This window comes from Schistocerca gregaria, chromosome 1 (genome assembly GCF_023897955.1).
Source record: "Schistocerca gregaria isolate iqSchGreg1 chromosome 1, iqSchGreg1.2, whole genome shotgun sequence".
Lineage (NCBI taxonomy): Eukaryota > Metazoa > Arthropoda > Insecta > Orthoptera > Acrididae > Schistocerca > Schistocerca gregaria.
The window spans coordinates 982,633,947-982,655,624 of record NC_064920.1 but is presented as its reverse complement, the minus strand read 5'-3'; the positions used below and the strand labels follow the sequence as shown (position 1 = coordinate 982,655,624).

Genomic DNA, 21,678 nt, shown 5'->3' with positions numbered 1-21,678 from the left:
CTACTATATCTAGATAGAGCCTTTGCATTTCCCTTTTCAGATTTTCTAGTTTCCCTACTACGTTCAAGCTTCTGACATTCCACGCCCCGACTAGTAGAACATTATCCTTTCGTTGATCATTCAATCTTTTTCTCATGGTAACCTCACCCTTGACAGTCCCCTTCCGGAGATCCGAATGGGGGCTATTCCGGAATGTTTTGCCAATGGAGAGATGATCATGACACTTCTTCAACTACAGGCCACATGTCCTCTGGATACACGTTACGTGTCTTTAATGCAGTGGTTTCCATTGCCTTCTGCATCCTCATGTCGTTGATCATTGATGATTCTTCCGCCTTTAGGGGCAATTTCCCACCCCTAGCCCTGAACCTCTATCCGCTCCTCCGCCCTCTTTGACAAGGCCGTTGGCAGAATGAGGCTGACTTCTTATGCCGGAAGTCTTCGGCCGCCAATGCTGATTATTAAGCAAAATTTAGGCAGTGGCGAGGATCGAACGTGGGACCGAAGACGTTTTGATTATGAATCAAAGACGCTACCCCTAGACCACGGGAGATCCATCTATAAAATTGAATAGCACCCAGGCGTATGGCGGGTGACCGTTAGGTTGGTACCCCACCGCTGTCTGGGGCGTCTCCGGGGCTGCGAATATCATTGACTGGAGCAGAATTGTCTTCTTTGATAAGACCCGATTCCAACTGAACCCAGATGACCAGAGAAGACGATTCTAACGAAATCACGGACAGTGGTGGATACCAACATGGCTTTCACTCGCCATATGGCTCGACAACCAGGATTGATTTTCTGGGTACCATTTAATTGCATAGTAGACGTCATTTGTTTATCAACCGCGGTAGCCTTACAGCACAGCGGTGCATCAAGACTTTGTACGCCATGTTTTGTTGCCGCCCTGGATTTTAGTAAGTAAAAGCCCTTTGCACCTTGCGATGATTTCTACTGCTTGTCTTCATGGTTGCCAGCGAGGTTCCCAGATCTCTCCCCAAGAGAGAACATTTGGAGCTTTATAGGCACTGGGTTCCGACTACCACGGGGTTTTGACGATCTAAAGTGCCAATTGGACAGAATTTGGCACGATATCCCTCAAGAGGATATCCAACAACTGTATCGATCAATGACAAGGCGAATAACTGCTTGGATAAGGGCCACAGGTGAGCCACTGCGTTACTAACCTGCTCGGTTTGTGAAGCTCTCTCTTGAATCACTCAGTCAATTTCTCGGAAATTTAAATCATTTATTTGTCTGTACGTAGACGTCACATCTATCAATTTCCGTCCCATGACAGTAACTCCTTAGTGGCACGTCGTACTTTTGTCTTCATGTATTTTCCTTCGGGTATCTGGTACAATACTAATATGATGTGTACAATTACATTTGTACTCCACAAGCTGTCCAACGATGCGTGGCGCAGAGTATTTTTCGTTAGGCCAGCAGTGACACACTGAGTTTTTACATGGCTTACCTGTGTCAGCAGTAAACAGATAAGATTATACAGAAATTCGTAGATGGACGGGCACCAGGCGAAACGGTCAGCTTTAGTTAAAACATTGTGACTTTTCCACTTAATAAATAATTTCGAAAAAAAATTATCAATCACGAAATCTCTCTCTCTCTCTCTCTCTCTCTCTCTCTCTCTCTCTCTCTCTCTCTCTCTCTCTCTCTTCCTCCAAGCCAGATATTTTCAATGCACGTGTGGAATCTGATCATAGACAGTCGCAGTTGGAAGGTGACAGAGACATGCACATGTATAACCTTCGAGGAGTGGGTGACCGAAATAGTACGATTGTAAATGGATTTATAATATCTAACAGTGTTATCACAGACAGTCGAAGCTGAACGGTAATAGAAGCATGCACATATATGCGAGGGTTGATGCGAATTCAACCATTATCCGATTTCTCCCCTTCCCCTCTCTACCTATATCTAATTAAAATTAATTGTTACCTCATAGATCAATTAAGCTGCTTCGTGTAACCTCCATTGCTTATAATCGAACACTGGAATCTTTAAATCACTAGTGAATATTCCAGTCGGAAAATGCCTTAACGTAATCCAAGCTTGCAGTCATTTACATGTACACAACGAAGTTTTACGTTAGTCTCTTAGCTAGGATAATATGATAAAATACAAGAAAAATTCATGGATATTTTGCTGGGATTTACCTGTAAATAATTAATTGACAAAAAATTTTACAGCCGTCTATAATAGTGACCTGAATTTTCTTAAGGTAACGGTGAAAACTGGGTGACTTTAACTTACTTTCTGTAGTACACTAATTGTTTCAACCACTGTCTCAACTTGCTTGACAACAGGGATGACATTTTGTACTGGACAAATACGACAAAAATATCTGTAGCGTTCATCCAGAGAGTCGCCGAGGTATTGATGACAAATGTTTTAAAATCTTCCAGTTCACTCATAGTCCTTCCAACCAAATACTCTATTTTCCTATTCACATAGCCTTCCCGCGATCAGAGTAATGAGAGGATGACATCTGGTTTTAATGTTAAAATTTACGCAGCATTTCTCACGACTGCGCTCCGTCTGTAACGCAGGACATTGTTACGAGGGCACTGCTCCAATCTTGTCCTGAAAAATATACCATGACTCACTCCTTGCGTTCTATCCTCAGCTTGTTATTCTACGAGAGTTGTCTTGCGTTAGCTGCCGAAGAGGTTTCAAGATTGCCACATTTATAAATCTCATAAAACTGTATTCAGCTGACATGCTTAACATCTTTATGTGATATTTTCGAACAAATGGCATAAAAGTTATAAAATAGTTGTTAAAAAGCAAGTTTCAGAGTAAATATTTTTGTTACGAAAGGCCAATCGCATCAGCTTTGTGCTTAATATCTTGCAATTATTCCTGTGCGGCTTCGATAAGATACAATGGTTCCCCGTCATTTGGACCTAAAAGCTCCAGCAACAGTTGTGGTTCTAGATTATATTGTATTAATTCAGATACTACAATAATGCAACGATTGTTCTTTTTACTACCAAAGCATGTTTCCGACAGATGGGTGCCATTTACTGTTGGTACCTTTATGTAGGTCTTATTCTTTAGAATGTTAGTTTCTATAGAAGCTTCTTTACAATATAAAATGGCTTGTTAAAGGTGCTCTGGTGACCAACCATATACCAGCAACACAGGCATCCAGTTTATGTTAATTTGCAAGCGTCAACGTACCAGTATGCTTCAGTCAAAGCTTGTACTCATACATTCTGAAACAGATGGCTGTTCAGAAGTGGGCAAGAAAATAGCCGTGGACAATTATATTACCATGACCAGAACGTCCGGCAGAAGCTAAGACTGTCAGGAATAAAGCCTGAATGAAAGAACTTGTTGATGATGGTGCGAATGTGAGGAAATATGTTTGGACCTTAAAAGGAGTCGTTGTTTGAATAACAGCGGATCTGAATTCTTATAGCTTAAACACCCCTTCTTTTATCCACATTCACAGATTATCTTGCTAGTCAAACAAATCAGATTGCTGGTGCATGTAGTACACTATAACACACAGGCTGTGTGTGCGCCAATGAGACGCTGCTTCGTAAAAATTCGGTAGCCGTCATTTACAGTGATATTTCGCTCGATTCTTTATTATCTTTATGGAAATTCTGCGGCTTATTAAGTATGTTTCAACTGAGATCAAGAGTGTTTACTCAACGTTCTTCAGCTCAACAGTATGCATAATTCTATATCACGTGCTGTTGTTAAAGAAATTTCGAAGCAACATAAAAATCTCCATTTAAACGTAGTAGAACAGTTTCTGAAAATTATCGGAACGTATTCTCCCTGTTGCAGTATTCTAGAGTCTGCAACATAGCCGTTCGTATATCTTACAGAATCCGCAAAGAAGAAAAGCACGATAGTTTCACGTTTAGTTACAAACATTTTCATGCAGCGCCATACTCACTCGTTGGATTTACAAATTGAGGAAGCTTTGGTGGTAGCTGGCTGCATGAATTTTCATCTGCAACAGAAAAAGTTATCGAAATGTTACAGTACGTCCATTCGCAAGATTTCACATTTGATGAAAGTGATGAATTTATTATGATTTATGGCTTCAAGCAGAAAAAATTGAAATCGTTTTTGTTTCCACTGAGAACAGTGTGCTCCATGACCGATTTAACGACATCCAATATAGGTGGAAGGTAACATGGCTCGTAAATTTTTAATCAATTTATTCCCGATCTATTTTAGCTACTGTGTAGCTTTCTTTGCTGCAGTTGTATCCACGTCATGATGACCCAACATAAATAAAATCGCACATTATACAAAATTACATTATATATAACAGTTTAACTTGTTATGCACTTACGAGTTTAACTATTATCTGTAATGTCAATGCAGTACTATGTGCTATTTTATTTACTATGACTCATCACGACTTGGAAATAATTGCACTGAAGATAGCTACACAGTAGCCCAAATCAGTCTGCAGTAAGCGGATTAAAAATTTAGGACCGATACTGCCCTTCCTCCTTTCTCTGAAAATTTCAGATGTCACAGCTGTTTTTACTCAACTGCGAAAGTTGCACACATACTTATTCCAGCCGACGTCTATTACAACTAAAATCTGCAAAGACACCCTTACGGTTTCATCCTTTTATTGTTCAGTTCGCGAGCAGTCCACAGGATGAATGACTACCCATTATCTCTGCATAGTTCTGAAGAATTATGTCGTTTCTGTCAGGATTTATTTTAAAACACTACTTTATCAAGGTTTGCTAGCTACATAGAGACTTCACATGTCGTCAGACGCTAAGGCCATTGGGGTACAAGAGTGGCGCATTGTCAAAATCTCATACACCATTCGTGCAGCATGTATCTGCATTGTCAGAAGAAAGTAATCTACGTGTTGTGGGTATCCTGCACAGAAAGTTCTGCTGTGGTACGAATAAATAGTTGCATCACGGTGAGTGATAAAAAATGGTGAAGCGAACGGATTCGTACTCGAGTTGAGTACGCTGTACAGTACGATTCTTGTGGACTTTTCGTATGAATTGCACACAGATTTAGCATGAAGTTCTGGCGTTACACGGACCAAATGCAGTGCTGTAAAGAAGGAAGATTAGTGTTAACGTCGCGTCTATATCGATTCATTAGAGACGGAGCAGAATGTCGGGAAGTTTCAAAGAAGAGCAAGGAAACTTCCCGTGCCCTTTCGAAGTAACCACCCTGCTACTTGCCTGGAGCGATTTGGCGAAATCACGGGAGACGTGAATCCGTATGGCAGAATGCGTATTTGAACCGTCGGCCCCGTCGAGCCGTAGTGGAATGGTGCCAGTGATTTGCAAACGCTTCACAGACGTGGATGTTGCTGACTGGAAGGTCCAGACTTTGCACCAAGTGATCTCCAGCTTTGTGGCAAGCTCAATGAACATCCAAGGAGAAAGGAGATTTTCCAAAACTGATGACGTTAACACAGCAGTTCTCGAGAAGACTCCATGCTGTAAAGTGGCACGCCTGGGAAAGAAGCCTCAGGCTACTGTTGGGAGTTACTTGGAGCCATGTAAGTATAAGTTGAAACTGGAGAAAACAGGTAATGATTCACTGCTGCGGTAATGCCCAGAACCGCGAATAGATTCAGTGCATAAAGAGTATTGTCAAAAGGCCAGAGCGGCGGGGATATAATCATTACCTAAAGCTGTTGAAGAACGTCCAACACGGAATTGCTATAGAAAACTGCACGTTGTGCTCAGGAGTTAAACATGATTAGCGCCTACGGACAAAGGAGGGATTTGTGGAAATGAGCGTCTGGTCTTAAAGTAGTAGGCACTCATAGGTAAAAGGCGAGAGCGCAGCTAACAGCTGCACATGGTCGAAGCGAAGTGTTACTTGGAACTACGGAGACTTTCATAATTTAAAATGAGACATAGTATATTGATGCAGTAAGATGAACGGTCTTTGCAAGTCCAAAAAATGCAGTCCTATGTAAACAAGCATCATATGTAACTACAAGGGCCGGCCGCTGTGACAGAGCGGTTCTAGGCGCTACAGGCCGGAACTGAGCTGCTGCTACGGTCGCAGGTTCGAATCCTGCCGCGGGCGTGGATGTGCGTGACGTCCTTAGGTTAGTTAGGTTTAAGTAGTTCTAAGATTAGGGGACTGATGACCTCAGATGTCAAGTGCCATAGTGCTTAGAGCCATTTGAACGATTTTTTAACTACAAGCATAATTACACTTTACGCCGCAAATATTTACACACTGTAAATAACAAATCTGTCTTACAAGGTAGACATAACGTCGGATAACAGCATTTCGCAACAGCCACTAGCACGAATAACAACGCAAATTACATTATTAAATATGCTATGACGATACCTGTCTGCATTAAGTGTGTCATATCAGTAGGTAATCCATACACGCAACTACAAATGTAGCAGTACGTTGTTTAGTATATCATATTAATATATTAACCTTGTCGAGAGTATTTGACTGATAGTGCGATAAAGGCGTATCCTTGCCTATGTAAATCGTACATCTATGTTCAAAAGAAAAATGATTAGTGTCAGTAAACACGGTATCATATAATGTTCAATGTAACATATGGAATTAATTGTAGAATTATTAGTGCAGGAATGGTGGTCCAGTTGTACTTACATTTACATTTCCAGTTCATTTTCATTCCATTTCAAATGTGCATGATCTGTCAGAGTGTTGCAAGAAACGCATTATGTGGTAGGGAGGTACTTGAGATCTCACTAGCTACAGTTTAGTTACGTCCGCGGTCGGGGTGATCGGAGATGTCCTCTTGAGAGCTGCTAAACTGGAAGGGGAGTTATGTTACGGCTATCGGAGGGAGAGGGTGATTCTGGTTTTTTTGTGTGAGAGTCTATGTTCGGTTACGACCACAGGAGATTTCTTCGTGATAGAGATTGCAGCCGACTGATAGATTCTCAATAGAGCCCTGCGACTGTGACTTCGACTGTCAGATCTTGAGACTGCGTTTCATTATAGACTGAGGTGACAGAATTCATGGGATATAGATACCCAGTTGGTGGTAGTATAATGTACACAAGGTGTAAAAGGGCAGTCTATCGGCGGGACTGTCGTTTGTACTCAGGAGATTCGTGTAAAAAGGTTCCCAAAGTGATTATTGCCACGCGGCGGGAATTAACAAACATTGAACGTGGAATGGGGCTTGACGCAAGGGGAATCGTTAGGGAATTCAGTATTTCGAGATCCAGAGTGTGAAGTAGTGCCAGACAAAACCAAATTTTAGGCATTACCTCTCACCGCGGACTACGCGATTGCCGACATGGAACTACCAACAGCGGTGGCGTAGGTGTAGAGTTGTCGGTGTTAACAGACAAGCAGCATAGGTTAAATGGCCACAGAAATCAATGTGGGATGTGCGACGAATCTATCCGTTAGGAAAGAACCTCGAAATTTCGCATTAATGGCTGTGGCAAACAGACGACCGATGTGAGTGCCATTGCTAATAGCACGACATCGATAGCAGCGCCTCTTCTGCGTTGGACCCTAGACAACTGGTATATCGTGGGCTGGTCAGATGAGTCCCAATTTCAGTCGGTAAGATCTGATGGTAGGGCTCGAGAGCGGCGCAGATCCCACGAAGCCATGGAAATAAGTTGTCCCCAACATTGTGCAAACTGGAGGTGGCTCCATTATGCTGTGGATTGGGTCCTCTGGTCCAAATAAACGGTCATTGTCTCTCAATGCTTATATTCGGCTACTCTGGAGACTACTTGCAGCCATTAATTGACTTGATGTTCCCAAACATAGATGTAATTTTGTTGGATGAGAATGTGCCACGTCATTGGGCTGCAATCGTTCGCAATTGGTTTGAAGAACATTGTGGGCTGTTCGAGAGAACGATTCGGACACCCAGATCGCCCAACGTGAATCCCAATGAAAGTTTATGGGAGACACTCGAATGTTTTTGTACTTTAAACATTGCAGCCCAGTCAGCAATCGTGATAATCTGATATATGAGAAACTATCAGCCTCGATTGCGGTAATGAAACCAACATTTACCTAGGTTTCAGCCCAAATAATTGAGCCTTCTTCAGACGATGTAACTAAATCTATAATTTGCCTAAGAGGGCATGGTCTAGAAGTAAAACTAAAACAACGTGAATAGTCGTACTTACCAGTTTCAAAAATGCACCGCATTTTATTTTATTTCTAGACCATTCCCTCTTATTCAAATAATAGATTTAGGTACATCTTATGAAGAAGGCTCAATTATTTGGGCTGAGACCTAGGTAAAGGTTTGTTTCATTAACGCAATCGAGGCTGATAGTTTCTTATATATTAGATAATCGAATGGTCAATTCGTACACAAAATCCTGCACTGGCCAAACTTTCTTAATTACGGGCAACCATGGAAGCAGCAGGGCACTTCCAGTCACTTGTTCAGTCCATGTTACATCGAGTTGCAGCACTATGCCGGGCAAAAGGTTATTCCATAACTTCTGCCGTCCCAGTGTATATGGACTTTAGTTTACGTATCTGATAGTGGAAGTACGAGAACTTTTGTATGAACACGCTTAGTAATTTGAATATATTAAGTGGAAGCCATTATTACTCGTGTGCTGCTAGTTAAGTTGCAAATGGGACATTCTTGCTAGGGGATTTTTTCCTCGAAAAAATAGTTCACGTGATAAAACGACGTCGATTTTTACCTGATGACGACATATGCCACCTGCGGCATAGTACATGCATTGATAATGGTTCCAACGTCGACCGCCAACAGATAGCGTAGTGGCATAGCTACCAGGCGCCATCTGTGCCTACCCATCAACAGGGCATACTCAACAACTAAAACTTTATTGTGCAGCAAAAGTGTAAAGAAAGAAGGCGACCATGGCTTGGAGAAGCACTCATGCTTCCTACAGGCAACTGGGCGAGTCTGAAAGGGGCCAGGTTGTGGTCTTAAGAGTGACGGGATAGTCTTTAAGGAGAAATGGTACAAAAATTGGACCTGCTGCGTCAGGTGTGCAGCGATGCTGGTGTCACGTGAACATTCTCATACCCGAAGACGAGGCTTTGGACATTCTCACAGCAGAGACGTCTGCCAGAGTAGTTGAACTGTAAGGACAGCAATGGCAGATCGTACAGTTACCACACATAAGAGGGTTTTTGAGCCCAGATGTGTCAGCACGAACTGTTGCGTACTAATTATCAACGGTGGGACTACAGGTATGCACACCTCTAGCTTGTCTTCCACTCACGCCACAGCATCAACGTGCACGGCTCAACTAGTGCCGTCAGAGCATCTGTTGGTTTTCAGAGATGAAAGCAGATTCTGCTTGCAGAGAAGCGATGGTTATTTTAGCTTTCGACGTAGACCTGTTGAGCGTTGAGAGTACATCTGTCTAATGCCCACTTACTGTACCCCAGGCATTATGGTGCGGGATGCGATAAACTGAAACTCTCGTTCATCTTTGGTGTTTCTGGAGGGGACGCTAATCAGCGCCCAGAATGTTGTTAAATCCATTCTTTTGCGGTTCTTGCTACAGGTAGGTGATGTGTTGTTCCAACAGGATAATGCTCGCTCACACACTGTACGTGATACTCACTGTGCTCTACAAGAGGTGCAGCAACATCCCTGGCCAGCACGTTCTCCAACGGAGCGTACGTTGGATATAAGGGGACGAAAAGTGTTGCGTGAACAGGTCGAGCAGGCGTGGCATAACGTGTCCCAAGACAGTATTCGCCATTTGTAGTATCGACTGGGTGCCTCCCGAGGAGGCTAAACCACATAGTATTAAGGGAGTTTCATAATGGGTCGATACCCAACGTCTTGCGTTGTTGATCTGAAAATGTAATTATTTCATGTTCTCCATACGCAATGTAGCAAAAATTAATCTCGAGTCAACTGGAAACCTCTGGATGGTTGTACTAATTTTTGACCAGCATGGTATTTCTTGCCGAATAAATCAGTTACGTAAATCAGAGATTGAGAGTGAAGTGCAACGTTTCTACTGTGATTTTCCTTAACTTTTATGTTGTTTACTAATCATTATTTCGCATTACGTGTCTGCCCTCAACTGTTTGACTGCACTGTTACTAGTATAGTGAACTGACTGGTACTACAAGATCAGGGGGTAAAGCAGAGAGTGCACCGCTCGATCTTCATTACAGACAAGTTTGTAACGAACAGAGTCGTACGTTAATCCAAGGAGAGTTAAGTCGCAGTGACCAAGGAGCGGATTTGTATTGTCGTGGAACTGAACGATTGGTAACATGTTCCGCCTGTTGTTTACAGAAACTTGGTGACTACGTTGAAAAATAGTATCATGTATCTGCGTTACTTTGAAGTATAGTGAGCATTCAATGAAATAGACTTAGAGTGCTGTAATGTCGAGTAACTAAGTTTTGAAGTCCCCTCATAGTTTAGTTCTTTCTCATTCCTAAGTGCATTATAGGTTTGCATACATCATAAAACATTAATTACAGCTTACAAGGATTCGTATCCTCATCAGCTGTGAGTTTGAAAACGAGGAAAGCTGGAAACAAGCTGGTAATTCTTAATGAAGTACTGTTATAAAGTAACTGCTTGATGAAAACGATGTTACTGTTCATAGTGTTTGCCAGACAGCGTTTATCTCCGTAAATGATCTACTCTGATTACATTTGCGAGGGGTATGTAGATGGAAGAAATACGTTATCCAACCCTACCTGAGACGTATATTCTTGAAATTTTAACGCTAAACCGCTCCGTGACGTACAATGGATTTCTTGTAATATGTGCCACTGTAGTTTCACGAGCATCTGTGTGATACTACAGCCCTTGGTACACAAAGACATGATGGGACGCGCTTCTCTCTTTCCATCTTCTGCATTCCCTATGTTAAGCCAATCTGGTGAAACGTCCCAGTCTAACGAGCAATATTAAGAATCAATCGAACTAGGGTTCTGAAGGTGTTTGAGGATGGTCGGGGTGAGGTGACCGACAGTCCCCGTTTTGAACGCCCATCAACGAATAACATTGAAAAATATGTGACGCGTGTGCGTAAGAGGTCATCTCACTACCGTACAGTGTCAGGGTCATTCCGTGGACGAAGAACGTTCAAATAGCCAATACGCACACTATTATGACCGTCTCAGCATACGAAAACGGAACGCCAAGCTGGCCCCGAAAGCGTTGATGGAAGAGCATAAGACCACTCAGGAAAAATCGCATATGCGTTTGAGGGAAGTGTTGAAACTGAGCCTGACTTTTTAGACAAAGTAGTTACCGGGGACGACACATGGACATCTGGATACGTCCAGAGAGTAAAGCTACGAAATATCGAATAGCATACGACGTTGTCCTCCACATAATGCTAGAATGAGTCAAAAGTGAAAAAAACGGTAGTTTTCTTTTCGGACACCAAGGCTGTGGTCAACAAGGAGTTTTTACCTGCAGGACAGACCGCCCTCAGAAGACACCGTTTTGGTGGCACTAATGCTATCCCAGCCGCTGTAACGGCGGCATTTACCGAGACTGCAGTCGAACTCTTCACGGGTATCTACGCCTACATCTGTATCAGTACTCCGCAAGCCACATGACGGTGTGCGGCGAAGGGTACCTCCGTTACCACTAACAGATCTCTCGTTGACAGTTCCAGTGGCAGATGCCGCATGGGAAGAATTACTGTCGGTAAGCCTCTGCATTAGCTCTAGTTTCTCGAATTTTCTCGACCTGGTCATTTCGCGAGGTGTATGTTGGAGGAAGTAATATGTGTAATAAACTGGAACACCTCCAGCAGTCTTTTCGACCTTATTTATTGTACAGCTGCCAGTTTCGGTGATTCTGTACGCCACCTTCAGGCCTTAAACAGACGCTGAGCGGGTGAACTCCCATCGGATACATGATGCCATCAGTAGCCAACATCTGTAAACTTATTTCCGTAGACTGTAACAGCGATGTTGCGTTTGGAACCATCACCTACCAACTGTGTAGTCAGTTGGTAGCCGGTGGTTGACAGTTGCAGACACAACGTCGCTGTTAAAACGTACGAAAACCACTTCATAGATATTGGCCACTGATGGCATCGCGAATACGGTGGGAGTTCACCACCTGAGTGTCAGTTAAGGCCTGAAGGTGGCGTAATGAACCACCGAAAGTGGCAGCTATATAATAAATAACACAGCAAAATATGGTTCAAATGGCTCTGAGAACTGTGGGACTTAACATCTGAGGTCATCAGTCCCCTAGAACTTAGAACTACTTAAACGTAACTAACCTTCGAGACTGAAGCGCCTAGAATGGCTCGGCCACTAAGGCCGGCCCAATAGCACAGCAAGGACAACTGCAGGCATTCCATTTTATTACGTAACAGTCAGAAGGATGTATAAACAAAAACTTTAAGTTACATGATGTCCGATTCCTCCCAGAAAGTCATCTCTGGAAATGTCAATAGTACACCTCACAGTGACGCACAACGCCTCTCTTGTAACGTCTGCAATGGAGTTTGCTGAGCATCTCCGTAACACTCTCGTGCCACTCAGACAATCCCGTGACGAAACGCGCGGCTCTTCGTTGGATCTTCTTTATCTCTTCTGCCAGTCCTACCTGGTAAGAGTCCCAGATTGAAGAACAATGCTCAAGAATCGGACGGTCAAGCGCCTTGTAAACAATTTCTTTCGTAGAAGAAATACATTTCCTGCATAATTTTCCTGTGAATCTCAGTCTGGGATGTGCTTCTGCTATTAGGATTTTATGCGGTCATTCCACTTAACTTCTCTCTGGATAGTTACTCCTGGAAATTTTACGATGGATCCTTTTTGCAGCAATTTGTCATCACTAGTGTAGTTGTGCAGTAGCGTATTTCTTTTCCCAAATGCAAGAAATATGTTACATGTATTTACGTTCGTGGTCAACTGCCAAAGCCTGCACCATTCAGCAATCCTCTATAGGACATTCTGCAAGTAGATACTGTCTTTAGGATCTCTACTACCTTATAAACAACACCGTCACCTGCGCACAATATTAAAGAGCTTTCGACGCTTTGTACCGAAATATTAACATGGTTTTATCACACATCCATAAGGTGTTCCACAAATCACCTTTAAACCATTCGATTTCGTTTCTATGAGTTCCGTCTGCAAGGAAGTCTTGAATCCAGTCCCAAATCCCGTCCCAAATCCGGTTCCATTCTCGGTAAGTATTTTTTTCACTAAACTGCAGTGCTGGACGGGTGTCGAATGCCTTCCTAAAGCCAAGGTACAATGCATCAACTTGAGCTCTGTTGTCTACAGGCTTATGGACCTCATGGAGGACCAAAACGTGCTGATTTACATAAGATCTGTGTTTGCGAAACCATGTTGATTTTTATAGAGAAGACTTTCGTTCCCTAAAACCGTCGTAATTCTTGAACATAAAAGAAGTATCACAATTCTACGACAGATAGACGCCAACGATATAGACCCGTAATTATGTGTATCTGTCCTACGACACTTCTTAGAAGAGGGAATGATCTTCCCTTTTTTCCAGTCGCTAGGTATCCTTCGTTGCTCCAGCGAACTACGACAGACTGCTGCTACAAGAGAAGGAAGTTCTTTCGCATAATCTGTATAGAATCTTACAGGCTTATCATCTGGTTCTTATGCCTTTGCACTACTAAGTGATTGTATAAGAGGCAATCAAAACCTCCAGAATCGGTATGCCTGACGGCAAAATGGCCGCGAACACTAAGACAATCATCCCACCGAATCAAAAGGTTGAAGATCTACTGGCCGGCCGCTGTGGCCGAGCGCTTCTAGGCGTCTCAGTGCGGAACCGCGCTGCTGCTACGGTCCCAGTTTCGAATCCTGCCTCGAGCATGGATGTGTGTGCTGTTCTTAGGTTAGTTAGGTTTAAGTAGCTCTACGTCTAGGGGACTGATGACCTCAGATGTTAAGTCCCATAGTGGTTAGATCCATTTGAAACATTTTTTGAAGATCTGCTTTTGGTAAAACACCTTGTTTGCTGCATGAACAAATCCATAACTGCCTGCTTTACATCATCGTCCAACAGGAATCGTCGACCCTTCAATGACTGTTCTAAGGGTCCGAAAGGGTGATAGTCACATGTGAAGAAATAAGGATTATCGGGCGGGTGTTCGAGTGTCTCCCAATTCTGTGTAACTACCAGGTCAACCAGAATCTTGTGCCGAATCGCGATCATTCCACAACAGTGGTTTTCGAGAGACACATTCTTCATTCTCGAAAGGATAGCTACCAGTGTTTCTCTGCGGCCAACCAAGAATAGAATAACGACACGATGGTCCTGTGTGGACGCCTTTGGTAGTAACATCACCATAGTTCACGATTTCGCATTCGCCGCACTCACGTCGGAAAGGCACGAATGTCATACTATTCAGTTGCCTATATATTGGTGCTTATACAAGAGCATCACAGTCGCGCTAGTTGCATATACGCACCAGCAATGCCCTCAACGTTCCTTATAGCCGCTTTTCTGTTTCGCTATCGGTTATCTCAATGTCTGCCGTTTCGACATTCGTACGATGATTGAAAGGAAGGCCTTATTACTCTCTTCCGCAGGGAGGTAATTTCAGAAGGTCGAATCCAGTGTTTCGGCCTTCTCTCTCTTATTTTTCGTTTCGGTGTCAGTACGGTCGCTGCCTGATTGAACAGATGATTTCTAAATATATACTGATTTTAAGTAAAACCCAAACCTCTTTGGGGATTTTAGTCAGCTCCGTTGACAAAATTTTTCTTTCGATGTCATTGAAAGCTCCTTTCATTGCCCTACTTACGCTCATTTTCTCTTGGTTCAGGATTTTTTTTTTTTGGTCAAAAAGTTTTTGAATTCTCTACAATCTGTGACGAAGCTCTTTTTGATTAGGAAGCAGTTTTCCAACACGGCTGCGAAAGCACGGCAGGATTCTCCCATCCCTGAAGACCTTGCTCGGAACATATTTGTCTAAGGCATTTTGAAAAAAAAATGGAAATTTGTGTTAAAAACTTATTGGACGAAACTGCTAAGGTCATCGGTCCCTAAGCTTACATACTAACTTACGCTAAGTACAACACACACACACACACACACACACACACACACACACACACACACACACACATGCCGGAGGTAGGACACGAACCTGCGACGGGAGGAGCTGCGAGCACCGTGACAAGACGCCTTAAACCGCACGGCTACCCCGCGTGGCACATATTGAACACTTTTGAAAGTAGTTAGAAAAAATCCGTAGATGCACGAGGAGAGTGCTTCAATGATTTCTAGAAATCTGGAACTACATCCAAATTTTTTTCGCAACAGCATTTGCATTGATTTATGAATAGATGGTCTCTTCATCTTACGGTACAGCATGTGCTGTCCTGGTCAAAGACAATATGGAAACTGTTTCGGAGCCCTTCGTCCATTGGTGTTAATCAGGATCCACAGCAAGTAACACGTACATCACCTGCTGGTGGCCTAATGATCTTGTCGGTGAAAACTGCAGTGGGCAAGTGGGCACCGTAATGAATACTTGCTCTACAGACGTTCTAATGAGGTACTCATTCCGGCGGGAACAGGATGAATTTATAGGGAACATCTACCACGCACTCCCTCGTACCTTATGTTGTGACAGTAGGCGCCATAAATACTGTGCCCTATGCATTCACATCAGATAACGCATCTTCTGAAAGAACAGCGATGAATAGCACAAGGAATGTACTATAGGTATCTACCTCACATTCCAAGAGTGTCAACACTGTCAGGAGTATCATAATTAGATCTAACAAAAACTCCACATAATGAACAGGAATTGCTTCAACATTTCGTGACTATTTGGCGCTATAAAAATTATTTTTGAGTAACTTACGCAATCCAAGCCAGGATAGCTATAAGCTGTTATATACTGGTCAACACAGTGTATAGAAAATTAGTTTACGTAATTACAGAGCTTTTTACCATTTTTTATAAGTAACTATACTCAGCGGTTACAGCAACAGACGCTGTACTGTACTGTTAATTCTTTTTCGCGCTTTCATAACATGTTGATCTTCAAAGACTGCTTTGAGGAAACGAATGGCGCATTTTGAAATTTTACTTTGGGTAGAAAATACACAAGCTTAGAGGAAAGGATTTGAGATGTAGCTACAATACTTTTGATTTAGGTTGACTCATCGTTTTTGTTATAACAGTTTACTCAGTAGTTCCTACTGAGAGAGATATACACTCCTGGAAATGGAAAAAAGAACACATTGACACCGGTGTGTCAGACCCACCATACTTGCTCCGGACACTGCGAAAGGGCTGTACAAGCAACGATCACACGCACGGCACAGCGGACACACACACCAGGAACCGCGGTGTTGGCCGTCTAATGGCGCTAGCTGCGCAGCATTTGTGCACCGCCGCCGTCAGTGTCAGCCAGTTTGCCGTGGCATACAGAGCTCCATCGCAGTCTTTAACACTGGTAGCATGCCGCGACAGCGTAGAAGTGAACCGTATGTGCAGTTGACGGACTATGAGCGAGGGCGTATAGTGGGCATGCGGGAGGCCGGGTGGACGTACCACCGAATTGCTCAACACGTGGGACGTGAGGTCTCCACAGTACATCGATGTTGTCGCCAGTGGTCGGCGGAAGGTGCACGTGCCCGTCGACGTGGGACCGGACCGCAGCGACGCACGGATGCACGCCAAGACCGTAGGATCCTACGCACTGCCGTAGGGGACCGCACCGCCACTTCCCAGCAACCGTCTCCATGAAGCTGGGCTACGGTCCCGCACACGGTTCGGCCGTCTTCCGCTCACGCCCCAACATCGTGCAGCCCGCCTCCAGTGGTGTCGCGACAGGCGTGAATGGAGGGACGAATGGAGACGTGTCGTCTTCAGCGATGAGAGTCGCTTCTGCCTTGTTGCCAATGATGGTCGTATGCGTGTTTGGCGCCGTGCAGGTGAGCGGCACAATCAGGACTGCATACGACCGAGGCACGCAGGGTCAACACCCGGGATCATGGTGTGGGGAGCGATCTTCTACACTGGCTGTACACCTCTGGTGATCGTCGAGGGGACACTGAATAGTGCACGGTACATCCAAACCGTCATCGAACCCATCGTTCTACCATTCCTAGACGGGCAAGGGAACTTGCTGTTCCAACAGGACAATGCACGTCCGCATGTATCCCGTGCCACCCAACGTGCTCTAGAAGGTGTAAGTCAACTACGCTGGCCAGCAAGATCTCCGGATCTGTCCCCCATTGAGCATGTTTGGGACTGGATGAAGCGTCGTCTCACGCGGTCTGCACGTCCAGCACGAACGCTGGTCCAACTGAGGCGCCAGGTGGAAATGGCATGGCAAGCCGTTCCACAGGACTGTATCCAGCATCTCTACGATCGTCTCCATGGGAGAATAGCAGCCTGCATTGCTGCGAAAGGTGGATATACACTGTACTTGTGCCGACATTGTGCATGCTCTGTTGCCTGTGTCTATGTGCCTGTGGTTCTGTCAGTGTGATCATGTGATGTATCTGATCCCAGGAATGTGTCAATAAAGTTTCCCCTTCCTGGGACAATGAATTCACGGTGTTCTTATTTCAATTTCCAGGAGTGTATATTGAAGTTGGGAAGTTAAGTATTAATTTAAGTGAAACACATTAGACATTAAACAAAACTTAGTGACAATATGGTGTAGATATATTCACTATCATGTATAGCATTCCGTACGTGAGTTAGTAAAGAATGATGTTCAGTTCTCGACAGTACCAATAAGATCAGCGAAGAAACGTTAAATTCTAATTTGTGATTGTATCACAAACAAAATATATTTTTCCATTTTTTGTCCTTCTGTCTTTTTGTCGTCTGTTAAGACCTTTTTTTTTTACTCTGGAACACGTGTATGCAATCGAAATATATGGCCATTTATGTCACGATACGAACTGACTCATCAAAACCTAAAAGCTTAATAGCGTAAAATTTAGCAAGAAGCTAATTTTTAGTGTACAAGAACAGAAAAATACGAAAATGGTTGATTTGTAGTTATATCATATAAAAATAATTTTTTGCCATTTGCTGTCATGCTATCAGTCCGACAGTTAAGAGCCCTTTTTCTCAAAAACGGGTAGAGCTACCGAGTTAAAATTTATGTCAAATACTAAGATGTACTGACCCTTTGCGATCTAAAGAAACAAAAAAATATTCTAAATGATAATTAATTGAAACCCTCAGCTGCCGGCAGGTTTTGCTGATATACAGCTGAAACTGTGTCCCCAACTGGGACTCAAACTCTGGATCTCCTGCTTACATGGCAGACGCTCTATCCATCTGAGCCACCGAGGACGCAGATATAGACCGCGACTGCATGGACTTATCCCTTGCACGCTTCCCGTGAGATCCACATTCCCAGCTGTCCACAATCTACATACGTAATGTTCCTAATAGATATTTGCCACTCATTATTCGCGCCCACTAAGGTGGCGATTCCTGTAAGAGTTCGGGCAACCTGTGCACATTCGCACAGACGAAGGTCAATGGACAGGTAGTCTTTCAACTATATATGTGAAGATAGTAACTGTTCCTGAAAGAAGAAATACCACTGATGACCGTGCAGCTTCTCCAGAATAAATGGGAATTAATTGAAACCCTCACCTGCCGACAGGTGTTGTTGATATACCTCGGTGTGGACAGGTTGCCCGAACTCTTACGGAAATCGTCACCTTAGTGGGCGCGAGTAATGAGTGGATGGGCAAATATCTATTAGGAACATTACGTGTGTAGATTGTGGACAGTTCGAAATGTGGGTCTCACGGGAAACGTGCAAGGGACAAGTCCATGTAGTAGCGCTATTCATCTGTGTCCTCGGTGGCTCCTATGGATAGAGCGTCTGCCATATAAGCAGGAGATTCCGGGGTTGAGTCCCGGTCGGGGAACCAATTTTCTGCTGTCCCCATCGAGGTACATCCACAACACTTGTTGGCAGCTGATGGTTTCAATCACTTATCACTTATTCTAGAGAAGCTGCAAGGAAAAGTTACTATCTTCATATATAATCATCCAATCTCTAGATTTGGCAATATATGCCAAATATACTGATACTCCCAAACCACACATTAAATTTTATAGATATATTATCTGTGTACCTGTGTGTCTTATGGGTGTAGCGGTAAAGCACTTTATCTTGGACCACGGACTTTTCACCGTTCGTTTCAGCAAAATCTTCGACTCTCAACGAGGTGAGTAGTCGGCAGGAACAACATGCTGTTCGGATTTCACGTTAAACTGTAGTTCCCCTCTCCCCTGTTGGATAACAGGGTAGGTTTTGGATCCGCAAGTCGACGAAGTGGCGTCCAAGAGAAAGATTTTCATTAGGCAATTGAGCCACAGAAAATATTATTCCTATCTATATACATTATTAAGCTACTACGGAACATTCAGAGCGCCACTCTTACTCGCACTTTTCCGGTTTTTATTTAAAGTTCCTGAAACAAACAGAAAAAGTATTTTTACTGCTGCTGGTCTGCCATGGCTGAAGTTTGTGTCCTGGCCTGAAAATTGATTTTCGTGCTATATAAGCAGAGCAACAGCTTCAACAGCAAGAGAACATGAAGAACAATACAGCACACAGACGTCCTGGTGATGCGTTCACAAACAAAGGAGTAACGCGTCTAGAAAGAAATACGGATAATACCTTCATTCACTTGCATACACGCGGTTCTAAAGTAAAAGCCATTAACGTAAAAAGGAAAACTATTATTGAGCGCTCTGAATGCGCCACATACGTACACTACACATTTAGAGACCAGTGCGCATGTATGTAGGTATCAGATCAGTAGATCATGTGTGGATTATAGCCTCGGCCTGCTGGTTTCCAATACTTGTGTGACTGGGATTAAATTTTAGCGCTGTAGGTCAGTGCACGAGCAGTAATTGGAGCAGCAGCCAGCATCCGTGCAAAATTAAAGGCAATAAGCGGCCATTCAGCCCTGACAAACGCCCCACGTGATTCTAGATAGCAAACTAGGACGAGGACACCAGCGGCCAATATCAATTAAAGCGATATATTTACGCACAGCGTCCCCTGCGAAAACTGTTGATATCGAGGAACGGTCCTTGTAAAATCTTCAATTTTTAGAAACCATTCACATTCACCTGGAAAAGTTCATAAGAAATACATTCAGCACAAACTGATAACAGCTGCACAATGTATGATAATTTCACAAGGTGCGGTTAAGATAATCATAAAAATTAAAAATTTCTGTTAAATACTGAAAGACCTCCAGCAGACCGGTACCGCTGATGTCAGGCAGTCGCCGTTATACATCTAACACCGTTACAGGGTTCACATTTTCCTTTTTTATACTGATATACTTCGCATTTTGTGCTGTGGAGTCATAGAGTTTATGAACGGAAATTACGTATAAAATCAATCAGTAAATTTTCTAGGGTGACTTAGAAGACATATGAGTAACAATCATTCATTCCTGCTGTTTGAATGTGACACTAAAGAAAGGGTAAACGCTACACTACAAGAAAATAATAAAAATGCCCATCTTTGCAATCAACACAAATAAATTTAGCATTAAGGTATTCAAATCACTTTTAATAACAACCATGATAACACTGGAAAAAAATCTCGCAGAAATGTAGGAAACTCTGTCTCTGTCTTTAACAATGGTTTCAGTTCACCGAAGAAGAGATTCCACAAATTTCGTCAGGAACACCACATCAAAATTTAAGCCACATTGATGATAATATCCCTTCAACGGGCAAAAATATTGATTTTTTTGTTTCACTCCCAGACGTTTTCTATGCAATTAAGAAATGGTCATTTAGGGGAGTAGTCGAGCTGAGATACTATACCTAAGAGTTCGTCAAATCAAGAAGGTATGTGTGGAGCCCTAAAAACACGGTAGCATGAAGCTGTAGAAAGGAAGGGCAACACTTGGCCACCGAGAATATTACATTAAGCATCTTGCTTCCTTTTTTTAAAAAAAATATTTAATATTTAACAGTTTCATACAATAACATCACATAAAAGAAAACAAACTCATTTTAAAAAAAATTATATACTCTACAACACATTCATATTTCAGTCTTCACCAAGGAAACTGCAAGAAATTTTCCATGGAGTTGTTCCTTAGACGACATTTTTGTAGAATCCACATTACATTTTCTTTTTCGCGTAATTTTTATTTCAAGATAAAGCTTTACGCACTGGAATCCTGAGAAAATTGGCGCTTGTAATAGTGTATTTAGGACGATGAATTACTTTCTGGTGTTCATTTGTAAGCATGCCAGTTACTGTAAGTTTCCGGTTAATTTGAGCCCAAAAGTTATATGAACAGTGTGCGCCATAATCCACGGTGTTGGCTGTTGCTTGGGAAACGGTTTCATTCCTGTATAACGGCACAGTAGAATCATGCCCCTGGCCGTGTACCCTATCACGCCAAAATTTGGGCACTCTATAATTACGCCGGAAAATGAAGCAGCCGGCCGCGGTGGTCTCGCGGTTCTAGGCGCGCAGTCCGGAACTGCGCGACTGCTACGGTCGCTGGTTCGAATCCTGCCTCGGGCATGGATATGTGTGATGTCTTTAGGTTAGTTAGGTTTAAGTAGTTCTAAGTTCTAGGGGACTGATGACCACAGCTGTTAAGTCCCATAGTGCTCAGAGCCATTTTTGAAATGAAGCATCAAGGAAATTTCGTAGGCACTGCCGTCTACAGCTATATATCGAATTGTTGTTCATCCTAAAATTA

General features: G+C 43.1%; 1 protein-coding gene across 11 annotated transcripts in view; it reads right to left on the bottom strand.

The window, feature by feature from the left end:
- Positions 1-21,678, bottom strand: part of LOC126277750 (parathyroid hormone/parathyroid hormone-related peptide receptor-like) — a 721,000-nt gene that overhangs the window by 84,029 nt on the left and 615,293 nt on the right. For 8 of the 11 annotated variants that reach the window (XM_049977388.1, XM_049977389.1, XM_049977395.1 and 5 more), the window contains one exon: positions 3,935-3,991. The exons of the other annotated variants lie outside the window; for them this stretch is intronic. The gene's annotated coding sequence lies outside the window, so the exon portion shown is untranslated. The remainder of the gene's footprint in view (positions 1-3,934; positions 3,992-21,678) is intronic. 11 annotated transcript variants of the gene reach the window in all.